The following is a 13,018-nucleotide window of genomic DNA, read 5'->3' as shown; positions in this document are numbered from 1 at the left end:
ACAAAATAATGCTGGTGATGTTTGTGGTATTTTTGGAAGAAGAAAGAATTCACTGGTATTGTTATACCATCGAAATGTTTTGTAGTGCGCGCGGATGATTTTTTTTTTTTCATACAAGTGAACTATACATGCATGCACTGATGCACTGCATCATGGCAGAAATTAATTTCTTCGACCTGCTGCAACCGTGTCGGCAAAAGCCACAATGATCAAGCCTAGCTATCTACCGGTAGAAAGTTCGTTCGACGAATATAAGCCATCAGAATGCAAGTCCTGTCGCCAAAAAGAGAATTATTTCAGAGCAACAGATTTTTTTTGTTGTCGGCTGAAATGTACTGTCACCCTCTTTAGGTACACGATCTGTACACAACACCACACACTCCCATATTCCTTTTAAGATATTTATTAACAAGACATTATAGTTGAATAAGTAGACACATACAGTTAATTAATGAAGCGAATACACACATATCTATTATATTATTAAATGAATAGAAAAAGGAGCCTCCGCGTTCGCTCTCATGCCCTAGAAATTCCCACATTAATCGAAGAAAAAGAAAAAACAGAGTCCATATAGAAATACAATTAGGAAATAACTGAAATTCAGAACTAAAAAATTAAGAAATATTAGAAGAGGAGACTAAAATCCATGTAGAAATATTAAAAATAAGGAATATTAGAAGTAGAGTATAGAGTCCATGTAGAAATACAATTAGGAAATAACTGAAATTCGGAATTAAAAATAAGGAATATTAGAAGTAGAGTATAGAGTCCATATAGGAATTTAAAACTAACTAAAATTTGGAATAAACATAATAAAGTTAAAAGTAGAGTTTAGAGTCCATATAAAAATACAATTTACAAATAACTAAAATTCGAAATTAAAAAAAACGTGGGAAGAAGAGTTTAAAGTCAATATAGGAATACAATTTAGAAGTAACTGAAATTCGAAATTAAAAATTAGTTTAGAGTCCACATAGAAATACAATTAGAAATAATAAAAATTCAGAAATAAAAATAAATAATATTGGAAGAAGAGCATAGAGTCTATATAGAAATATAATTTACAGAAAATTCGAAATAAAAAAAAAGAAATATTAAAAAAGAGTCAATATATATAATTTAAAAATAACTAAAATTTGATATTAAAAATAATTAATAACTAACACGTATATAAAATACAATATGAATATTACACACTAGTAGTTTTGTAAAGTTATTGCAAAATTTAAATTATGTTGTCATTTTAATATATTTGAATAATATAATGAGAAAACATACTATATGCTATTATATGAGAGAAAATATAATGATACTAGCCGCGCAATCTGTGCGGGCCACCGTGCTAGTTCATAGTTACGAAACTAACAACACCGATAAGCCCGAGCGACTAATACGTCCGACCTGCCTAAGATGGTGTAGCTTGACCACTTGAACTAGTGGTCGGTCTTTTATTTGTGTCACTATGAGTTTAAGGCATTAACATGGGTATACATAGATTGGTAATATATTTTGTTTACAATATTACAATCGAATAATATTGACATGATATAGATGATATGCATATATAGCTCCACTGAATCTGCATGCTTTCTTAATTGAAAATGTACTTGGCCAGCCGGCAGGTTCAATGTACATATCAATCAAAAGATATGATATTATTCCAACAAGAGTTCGATGAAATCACCTTTAGGTTGTGATTTTGTGAAGAACTTGCATTTGTTCACCCTGTCTTGGTTGGTTGAACGAATGGTTGGTCGCTCGATCTAGCCTTCAGCTTTTTATTCTCTGGGTACGTACGATTAACTTGCTGTGATTTGCTGGCCGTGCTTTCAATTCACCTGCTCCGATTAGGGGTGAAAACGGTACGGAAACGGACGGAAACCTTCTTTATCGTTTTCGTTTTCATATTTTTTTCGGAATCGGAATCCCCGGATATGAAAACGGAGTCGAATATTATCGAAACCGAAAACGGAGCGAAAACGAACTGGCGCGAATACGGTAACGAAAGTTTATCGGAATAAAAGACCCCCTCAAACTGATAAATCCAATTGAATAAATTATCTATGTTTAAAAGAGTAATGTTGTTGATAAATCCCAATATAGTACAAAAAATATTCTTATTTAATTTTAGATTTGCATAACAAATATTTTTTTAAAAAAATAACAGCCAAACACCATGGTATTCACTATTTAGTGCTTAAAAAAAGAATCCAGGGTATTTCAGTCACAAAATTTCTGGTAATTCCGATAAAATTTCCGGAAATTCCGAGAAAATTTCTGGAAAGTTTCCGACCGATTCCGAGTTCCGACGGAAACTGCACTTATCATTTCCGATTCCGTTTCCGAGAAAATATTTCCGAATTCGTTTCCGTTTCCGAAAAATTCCGAAAAAAATTCCGACCAACAGATTCCGTTTTCGAAAATAGGTCCGAAATTCAGAAAGTTTCCATACCGTTTTTACCCCTAGCTCCGATCACGTTGAGAAACCTACGGCGGCAGTATAATTTTGATGCTGCTTTGTGTTTGGCTTTGAGATTGGTGTGACGGCAGCGGTGCTTGCGTTAGCTTCATATTTTCTCTCCCTCTCTCTTTCACTCACCGATGTATTTAATACTTTTATTTTAGAGCATGTATAAAATGAGCTCTTATATAATAGCTAACCCATTTTATTTTTCTCTCTCTTTCATATAAGTCTATAGTTGGTTTATATGCAGTATTATCCTTGTTCTAATTAATAGTATATTTGCTTGGTCTTTTTATCTCTTCATCTGATCATTTGTTTATAGTGTTCAAATATGTACGCATGAATGCATCCATTTTTCAGTAGCCAATTAAGATTTTTGTTTTTCTTAGAAAGGCAAGAGATCAGCCAAATAAATCGATTATAACGCTACAACAAAAGTGTCTATTAAAGACACTGTGGTAGAGGCATGCATTCTGAAATATGCCTCTAAAAAAAACTTGTGTGGAGTCTAATGGCATTTATTAGAGGCATTTAATAAACTATCAGATAAAACAATCTTGAGACATTTATTATCAGTATTTTAGGAAAAAATGCCACGCACAAGAGAATAGTGGAACAATTTAAGGAATAAGAGTTACAAAGTTCCAAAAAAGGAATACGGAAAAAAAAGAGTGATGATATAACCAAAATGAGCTACTTTCTATCAATAAGTACTCAAGACAAAGAGTCGGTTTTCAACTTCTGTGAACGTGCGGCTTTTGTTGCCACGATTGTCAATTTGTCATCTCTTACAAGAGGCGACGCGGCTAGGCACCACAAAGGCTAGGTGATGTAGTGAAAAAAAAATGTTGACATAATACGGAATTAAACAGATATGAGAAAGCAACAATTCATTAGAAAGGCAATACAAGGCGCATGCAAGTGTATCCCTAACATGTGGGCCATGACAAATTCACAATGGCAATTGGCAAGTGATGATGCATCGCCCTAAAGTGGTTTTTCACATAGTTTTCTAATATTTCTCCTTTATTTTTCAGTATTTTTTTATTCCGTTCTTTTTATCTTTTTAGTTGTCATTTTCTTTAAGTCCCTTTCCCCTAGAATTTAAGGTTTTTCTCTACTAGTTTCAAATATCAGTTTCCTTTAGATATGGAACTCCTTTTAAAAAACTATTCCCTCTATCTCATGATATTTGTCTTTTTAAAATTCAAAAATTGTCCTAAAATATTTGTCATTTTAAAAGTACTTGTCACATCAACTACTTCCAATTCAAATTTCTTCCTGTTCTACCCCTAACCACCATCCCACATCAAACTATGCGTCATTTAATAAGGGTAGCTATAGTCTTTTTCTCGTAACCTTAATACATGCTAAATAACCTAGAACAACAATTATTAGCATAACCTAGAACAACAATTATTCTTTTCTTTTTTGAGAATTACACAGTACAGCGTAGACACTCACGACTTACGCACACTCCCCCCTATGAACGCACAATTATTCTGAGATAGAGGTAGAATTAATTTTTAAGTTCTCTCACCAGCTTGTGGGATAAACTAAATTAACTGTGTGTGACAGGTTATGCCTCCCAATATAATATCATATTTTGGTGTTGGGATCACCTGCACTTTTAATAGAGACTTCGAGTTAAGCTACCGCACAAAATAAAGACATTAATTTTGTTAACGAACGGATCGGATCGTTAGCTACAGTGCTGATGTAATAGCACGGGTATCTTCGAACGTTTTTCATGAAAGGAGTTGTTTATGCACGTTTCCCATGTGGTAATTTTTAGTTTGCTTGAAACCATGGACTTGGCAGGTTGACAGTCAGCATTTCACTTCTTTTACGCAATGTAAGAAACTCATGGTTTTTATGCATTGTGAGATGATAGGACCATGAGTTATTCTCCACACTATTTACAAATAATTGCATATAAATCATCACCGCAGTGGCCTTAATTGACAATAAATGATTAATTGTACTAAAGCAGTTTAGACAATACTATGTGCTTAATTGACAATATTATTCTTGCTATGTGCTTTTGACAATAGTAGGAAGAATACCTCTGCCTATATCAGGACAGTTCCTTGTATCCAATAGAAGCACATACTAAATTGTATATAAACTTTTTTTCTTAAACATACCTTCGTTTTTAAATATATGACATGTTGATTTTTAGACGTACATTTGACTATTTATCTCATAAAAATATTATGATGTAAAAATATAAGTCATGCTTAAACTAGTCTTTTAATAAGACAAAGGGTAAGCATAAGTCTGGCATGCTTTTTTTTTAAAAAAAAGGAGGGAGTAAAAGAATTTTGTATGAACAGTATTATGAGACTATATTTTGCATATCCCCTCACCTGAATTATCAAATTCGATTCCATCCTTCATCCACCTAACATTAAATTCTTATACAACCATACACTTCAGCCCCAATCTCATCCAATGGTGTAAGAACTTTAATGAGGGTATCAAAGTCTTCTCTCTTCATTCTTTATATATATGTCATAATAACCTTAGAAATCTTACATTCAAATTATCTACACCGAGTAATTCAAAATAATAAATGGATTAAATTAAAGGATAGAGACAATTTCTTGCACAAACTCCACAGGTGTAACAATTTCTTATGTAGTCAACCACTCAACTGAAAACGTACAATCAAGCTTTTGTGGTTGGGCTTAGCACTAACACTCTAACATGCCCTCTGCTTGGAACATACGGACTATTTCAGAACTAGTGGAATTGAGCTTTTCTCATGAAATTCATGCATTTCAAACAAAAACATGATTAGATTATGTTCCTTTTCCTAATCATTTTAGAACAGAAAGAACAAGGGATAGTGATGTTTGAATATAATTGAGTAAAGTAATATACCCGTGAACTGGCAATCAAACCAGTACTAATACTAATCGACAATGATATTATTTTTAGTGCCGCTTTTAGGTGAACAGATGGTGATAAGGTGTTGTGAATTTGTGATGACCCTTTTTCAATAGCGTGTGGTATACACTACAAGAAAAACCTTAGGTAGAGGTACTTTTCTAGAGGCTATTTTCTTCTAAAATTAAGAGTTATGTAGTCTAGAGACACTTTTTAAGAGGTATTCTAAAAATTGCGATAATATTTTTGTTGTACACACCTTTTATTTGTATAGCATCTTTTTGATACTTTAAAATTTGTCTTATATATACAGGCATTTTCTTGAAGCATTTTAAACTCTCTAATAGCGCTTTTTAAAATGTTAATATATGCTAAGTAACTAGTTATAACTAACATGATGTTAAGATGGTTAGTGCTATGAAGATAAAAATGATTTTCTTAAAAGGCCTTGAGTTCATTAGTAATAGCATGCGAAAACGTTTTTCCTCTTTTTTACATTGGTTTGCTATAGTTATAGTATAATTTAATATTTCTATAAAATGTATCAACAACATAAAAAAAATGCCTCTAGAAAAGTGCTACTAGGCATAGAGACATTTTAAAAAATAACACTTTGTTTACATTCATCAATTTTCATTGGTTTATCTACAGATTCCGTGAAATACAATGATATCGCTCTGAATGGTTTTTACTGGTATCGGGATTATAATCCCAGATTGAGATACCTCCGGTATATATAATTTCACCAGAACCTGCATGCTCTCTTCAAAATGATCGTGGCCAGCCGGCAGGTACACTGAATAGATCAAAATATTCCAACAAGAGTTCGATGAACATCACCTTTGTTCACCCCTGTTGGTTGGTTGAATTAATGGTTGGTCGCTTCACTTTTCTCTGCTCTAGCCAGCAGCTTTTATTCTGCACGTACGATCGATTAACTGCCTGTAATTTGCTCACCGTGCTTCACGTTAAGAAACGTTTACTGCAGTACAATTTTGATGCTGCTTGCGGCCGGCTTGGAGATTCGCGTGACGGCAGCGGTGCTTTGCGTAATTAATCGTACCTTTGGTTGGGGCTATTTTGTCTCGTCTGATCATTTGCTGTTCATGGTGTGATTCAGATATATATATGCATCCACTTTTCAGTAGCCAATTAAGTGGTTTCAATAAAAATAAAAGGCAAGAGATCAGCCAAATAAATTGATAGGGAATAAAAGTTGCAAAGTTTTAAAATAAGGAATATGAGAGAGGATAAAAGAGAGGCCACATAGGGAGGAAAAAAAAAGTACATGCATGCATATGGGAGTGCGAAGGCACGCTGGACGTCCAATATTTTGCTTTTTATCGGACGCCCGACGTGGAGTATATAGTCTTTGAGAAGACCAGAACAGTTCATGAGAAAGGCAATACTAAGGTGCATGAAGCTACATATGCAAGTTGATCCAATAAAGTGGGGGCATCACAAATCCACAAAATCAATTGGCAAGTGATGGCATCGCTCTAAGTGGTTCTCCAATCATTTTCTTTTGTTTTTCAACATTTTTTTCTTCTATTTTTTTCATTTTGGAGTTGTCATTTTCTTCAAGTCCCTTTCCCTAAAAAAATAAGTTTTCCTTATGGATATGATTTTTTTTACCTTTAGATTGATATGGAACTCTCTTTAAAAATTATATCAATTTTTTAAGTTCTTTCACCAGCTTGTGGGATAAACTAAACGGTGGAAGACAGGTGGTGCAGAATTTTATTGTTTGGCAGCACTACAACTTTTTCTTTTCTTCAGCAGAAGCTGTACAAAAGGGGTTAAATACTCTCTTATGTAAATGCTGTTTAAGATTCACATTCTGGCTATATCTCTCTATCACGAGTGCACGTTACTACTTCCGTCCCAAAATAAATACAGCTGTGTATATCCGTGCCTAACGTTTGACCGTCCGTCTTATTTGAAAAATTTGTGAAAAATTTAAAAATATTTAGTCACACATAAAGTACTATTCATGTTTTATCATCTAATAGCAATAAAAATACTAATCATAAAAAATTTTCAAATAAAACGAACGGTCAAACGTTGAATGTGAATAGTGCAAAACTGCACTTATTTTTGGACAGAGGGAGTAATTCCGTACCATCAAAGTGCACGCAAGCCAAGCCAACCTGAAATTTTAACCAGAAAAAAAAGACAAAATTGTATAAACTATCTCATTTATCACTCTACTTTTAAATTTCACCCTCATAATTTATTTTGTTGCAAAAGCCCATCCACCTAACTCCGAAATTATACCCTCCGTGCATATGAGTAGTCAATTCAACCCATTATATTTCTTCTAATATAGATTCGTTGCCGATCACCATCACCGATCGCCTCCATGCTCACCACTCTCATTGTTCATAGTTGTCTTCATGCTTCAAGCCAGTATGAGAACAAGCTTGAGTCGAACTCACCTCATATCCACATGAGTGATTCGGATATAAATAATATATGGTCCACAGTGAATCCACATCGGCAAAAATGTGTTGAATTAGTTACTCGCGTGCGTTGGCTGAGCAGCCTTTTGTAATAAAATATGTTATGGGGTGAAATCTCAAAACATACAGTGACAATTGAGGTTGTTTGTGCAAAAAAAAATTCAAAACAAAGCATGGGTATATACGCATGCTTTCCATGGAAGAATATGTATATGCACGTTTTCCATGTGGTGGTTATTGCTTCTGAGCACGGACTTAATTAACAGGTCGACAGTCAGCATTTCACTTCTACGCAATGTGAGAAACTCATGGTATTCATTTAGGAGAATGATTGGACCATGAATTATTTTTCCACCCCTTTTACATGATAATTGCATACGGATCATCACAGTACAGTGGCAATAATTGATTAGTTGTACTAAACCAATTTGGACAACATTAGGATTCTTGATATGTGCCTTGAAAAAAGTAGGAAGAATACTCTCCTTATATCAGGACAGTTCCTTCTACCCAATAGCAGCATATACATAAATAAGCTTTTTTTCTAGCTCGGACATACATATATAAACTTTATTTACTAAAATAATTTATAAGGATGGTTCCTTGATTTTCTTTTTCCAGTCTCCCCTCTGAATTATCAAATTAAACATGGGTTATCTGGTGAACGCTCACATATTTGTTTTTGTCACTGGATATCACACATTATTTTATCATTCTGGAGAGAGAAACTTTGTTAAATGACCAAAATGCCATTCGTGTCATCCATTGTTTAACACGGCATTGCTCGCACCGTCATCTACTCTATTCCTCTCTACGCACAACGCTGCTGTCCTATTCTCTCTCAATTTTTCCCTCCCCCTGACTTAAGGTTTGCTCCACCTTATCCCATGGAGTGGGCCCTTTACCAAGGGTATTTCTATCATTTTACTATATAAATTTAATATATGCGATGTCTGGTGATGAAGAACCAAAAATAGTGCGCATACTAGTAAACTTACATTTTTACGGTGTCCTCTCCTTCGGCAAAGACCATATGAATTTTTAGTCTCCTATAGCAAATTTTACCACAATCATCCATCCAACTCCCTCCATCCACGTATGTAGGCATTATAGGTGTTTAAAATTTGTAGACAAATATGTGTTATGTAGTATTTCACCTCCACCCAACCATCCAGCATTATATTCTTATTTAATCACAAGCTTGAGCCCCTAATCTCGTCCAATGGCACGATGAGGGATATTAAAGTCATTTCCTTTCCTCCAATCTTATAAATCTCACATTCAAATTACCTATACCAAGTAATAATCCAAAACTATAAACGGATTAAAGGATATGGATAATTTCTTGCATACAGCCTCTCTATTATAATGTCCTAACAGGTCATCAACTCATCATATATAAAGGTTAGGATGACTAACTAGTTATTCCTCTGAAAAAATTATATTAGTAGTTCTGATTTTATATATGATAACTACTTACAGCAGTAATAAATATTAATTCATTCAATTTCATACATAAATGAATTATTATGAACTCACAATTGTCCGTAAATTCCAATTAACGACTAATCTCTTAGTATTACCATTCCTTCTGACAAAACATATACTGTTTTTTGTTTCACAACACACTAAGTTAGAAGATTAATTAACTTAGTACAGGTTTTTCTTGTCAAACATATATATGTAAGTCGGTCTTGACAGTGATAAGTGAATCTTTTACCAGCTAAGCAATTCCATCCCCCATGAATGATTAGGATGGTTTGATACTTTAGAAGGGATAAAAACAACTTGGCATGCAAAACTGATGGTGCGGGCTTGGTGTGTAGTGCAATTGGGAAGGATTGTCATGATAGGAAAGGGGCAGGGGGGAGGTTGTGAGACCAACTGAATAAATCGACAGACGAACAAAAGTGCAGCAAGGGGAGAGGAACCTCCAGCAGCTACCAAGGCAACCCTGCCTAGTTGCCTCCCCTTTCCAAAAGTGCTTTGGAAAAATAATATCTCTCTTCACTAGCTTTGTTGCACTCATCAGAGTGGTAGAAAAGGAAAGTTCAGTTCTAGCTGGTTGAATTCCATTGCGAGTACGCGAAATTGGTGCGATTTTATTCTTAGTTTGTCTCTTGTATTTTATCAAACATGTTTGACCCGAAACTCAAGAAGAGAATTTTCGCACTGATCGCATCCTAAGTTCTGATATTTTGGACAGTGACAAAGTTTCTTATTTCTCTTGTAAATCACTATCCTACCACAACACAAATTCTATTCTCCACTTTATACATGTTTTACAACAAATCACATTTTAATCGAATTCCTCTCTCCCAACGACCAAACTTTTTTCACTGTACATCTAATGAATTTTATCGGACGACTTAAGAAATTCGATTCTCACATAATAGCCAATAAATGTTTTTGGACATTAATTGGATGCACACATGCTAACCAACTAAAATACTTTTCCATGTACCTTACAAGAGGAAAGACTGTGGCCCACCCCTCTCCCACTTGGACACTTGGTCCTTTGATGCAATGCACCTATCCTCCCTCCATACCTAGGCTTCCAAGATTTGAAAACCACCATCTTCAGTCCACAGATAAAATGGCTGCCTTCCCATCATGCTCATCTCCTTCACATCACATCTTCCCCCCCCCCCCCCCCCCCCCATCACCAAAAAGGGGGCCAGGTTCCAAGCTTGTTTGCACAAAACTACTATCTACCTGCTTCATCAGCTTCACAAGTTCTGTTCTTGCACAACTCCATTTGCTCCAATCCTTTTCTTCTCTTCTTCCTGGTCAAAATTTTCCTAGTTCCCCTTTGATATCCTCCTGCATTTTGGAAGTTCTTGGTTGCCATTTTCAGTTTGTGTTCTTGATCCTCCTGAGTGGAATTAGTTCCAAGATCTCCACTGGGTGAAATCAAGAAAGGGGGAAATCTGTCCAGAAATCCAGCAATACCAAGTTCAAGATCAGAGGTACCATTTCTATTTTCTCCTTGTGTCCATTAATCTTTGGTTCCTTTGAGTTTTTGATCTGTTTCATCCAAAATCTTCACTGCAGCAGCTGTCTTGCTCCCTCTTTTTCATCTTGCATGCCATTTTCAGAGATTGATTAACCTGTTGTTTATGTCAACCTGACCTTTCTTGAAATTCTTAGCAAAAGGCCTCAATAGTCAAATATGTCTGTATGTTATAGCCGGCCATTCTACAAATCTCTCTGAAATTCATCATCTTTTTTGTCACAGATATATTCCTTGCAAGAGAACTTCCAAATCAGACTGGTGAGAGCCAAGAAATTACTCCTCATCAGAAGATACATCATCTTCAGAAATCCATCACAGAAAATCTCTCAGAAACAAACTGTCCGGACAACACATTTCATGCTTCTTGAGCACCTCATGATCACAATGGAGGATCAGATGTTCAGAGAGCAGCAAATGCAGAGAGGTGGAAGGCATCATCAGCATCACACCACAAGGGAACAAGAACAACAGCAGAAGCAGCAGCAGCGGCGGCGGCGGCTGATGAACAATGCGGCCAACGGCGGCGGCGGCGGCGACGGCGGCAGGAGCTACTTCAGCACGGAGGCCATCCTGGTGCTGGCATGCGTCACCGTGTCGCTGCTGGTGCTGCCGCTCATCCTGCCGCCGTTGCCGCCGCCGCCGACGCTGCTGCTGCTGCTGCCGGTGTGCTTGCTGGCGCTCCTGGTGGTGCTGGCCTTCATGCCCACTGACATGAGGACCATGGCCTCTTCCTACTTGTAAGTAGGCAATGAGAATATGTACAGGCAATTTTATTTTTCTTTGACTATTTTTTATGTGTTTTTAGTTTTTGTTTGTGACTTTGTGTGGCACATAAATAAGTGCACGAGAAAAGGAGAGAATTTTGAGTTGTTTATGGAGGCTAGATGACCATTGTTTGCGTTTGATTGGATTCAACTTCACTTTCAAAATTGTGAGCCATTGAGGGCCTGCTTGGCACGGCTTCAACTTTAACTCCACCTCTCTTGGAGCAAGAGCTCAGCTAAACAGTTTCAGCTCCACCCAAAATAGGAGTAGAGCTAGTGGAAGCACTCTCACAAAATGAACTAGAAAACAGTCTTAAAAAAAAATGAACTAGAGATGTGAACCTGGGTTTAAGCTGCTCCAAAACTCCACTTCAGACCCAACTCCTGAAGTTAAATTTAGGAGTTGAAGCTCTACCAAACGGACCCTAAGTGTCCTATACTACCTCTGTCACAAAGTAAGTTTATTTTTCATCTATCCTACACGTACCAATACATAACAAAAAGACAAAAATACCCCAATTTTATTACTATCACAAGCAAATATTTCTTTCTTTATCTACTCATAATGTATTTATCTTCTATTTTTTCACAAACTTTGATGCAATAATTACTCAAGAATAAACTTATTTTAGAGCAAACGGAATAGACTAAAAATAAACTTTTTTGCGGGAAAGAGATATTAATCCACATTAAGCTGAAGTAACAGGTTTTTTTTTGACAAAAAAGTTAAATTAGCCATTTTTTTTATTTTTCTGGTGAATTAAGAGATATTTCATTAAACTGAAAATTTCCCTTCAATTTCACCTCACTTGTAGAGTGAAATTAACCTAAACATGAGGGGGAGACAACCTTAAATGATGATCAAAGTGTCGGTGTCCCATCAGGTTGTATTGCTCCATTGGCAAGCACTAATGCCAAAATGCCAATTATTTCACACGTTGGAGGTGACAAATGGTAGCCGGAAGCATGGAACGGAGAGTGTTGTTTTCTTGCAAGCAATCTATTGCTTTGGTTCAGATTTTCGTTTTCTCTTTTGAAAGAATGATCACTAAGTGTTTGCAGTGTCAGCCAAAGTCTTACTGCTAATGACTTAAATGTTGCAACTTCAGATAGGCCCATTTCAGATATAGTATATTTTTTAAGAGTTAGCGTTGAAAATTTTAGATCAAACAACATTTACATCGACTAACTTGACTATGCTTTGCTGCAGGGTTTTCCCTATCGGAAAGCAAGAAGATTTCGGTGGGGTCCGAAATTTCGGATATTCTGAACAAATTTTTTGAAATTTTAACACGTTTTTACTGAATTTGAATAAATTATGACCAAATTCATAATTATTTGAAAAAAGGGAAATTTTCACTCGAAATATTTGCTTGCCGGAGGGGGCGAAATTCCCGAAATTTCCATCCCTGTTTTG

Source organism: Oryza glaberrima, chromosome 12 (genome assembly GCF_000147395.1).
Source record: "Oryza glaberrima chromosome 12, OglaRS2, whole genome shotgun sequence".
Lineage (NCBI taxonomy): Eukaryota > Viridiplantae > Streptophyta > Magnoliopsida > Poales > Poaceae > Oryza > Oryza glaberrima.
This window is presented reverse-complemented; position numbering follows the sequence as displayed.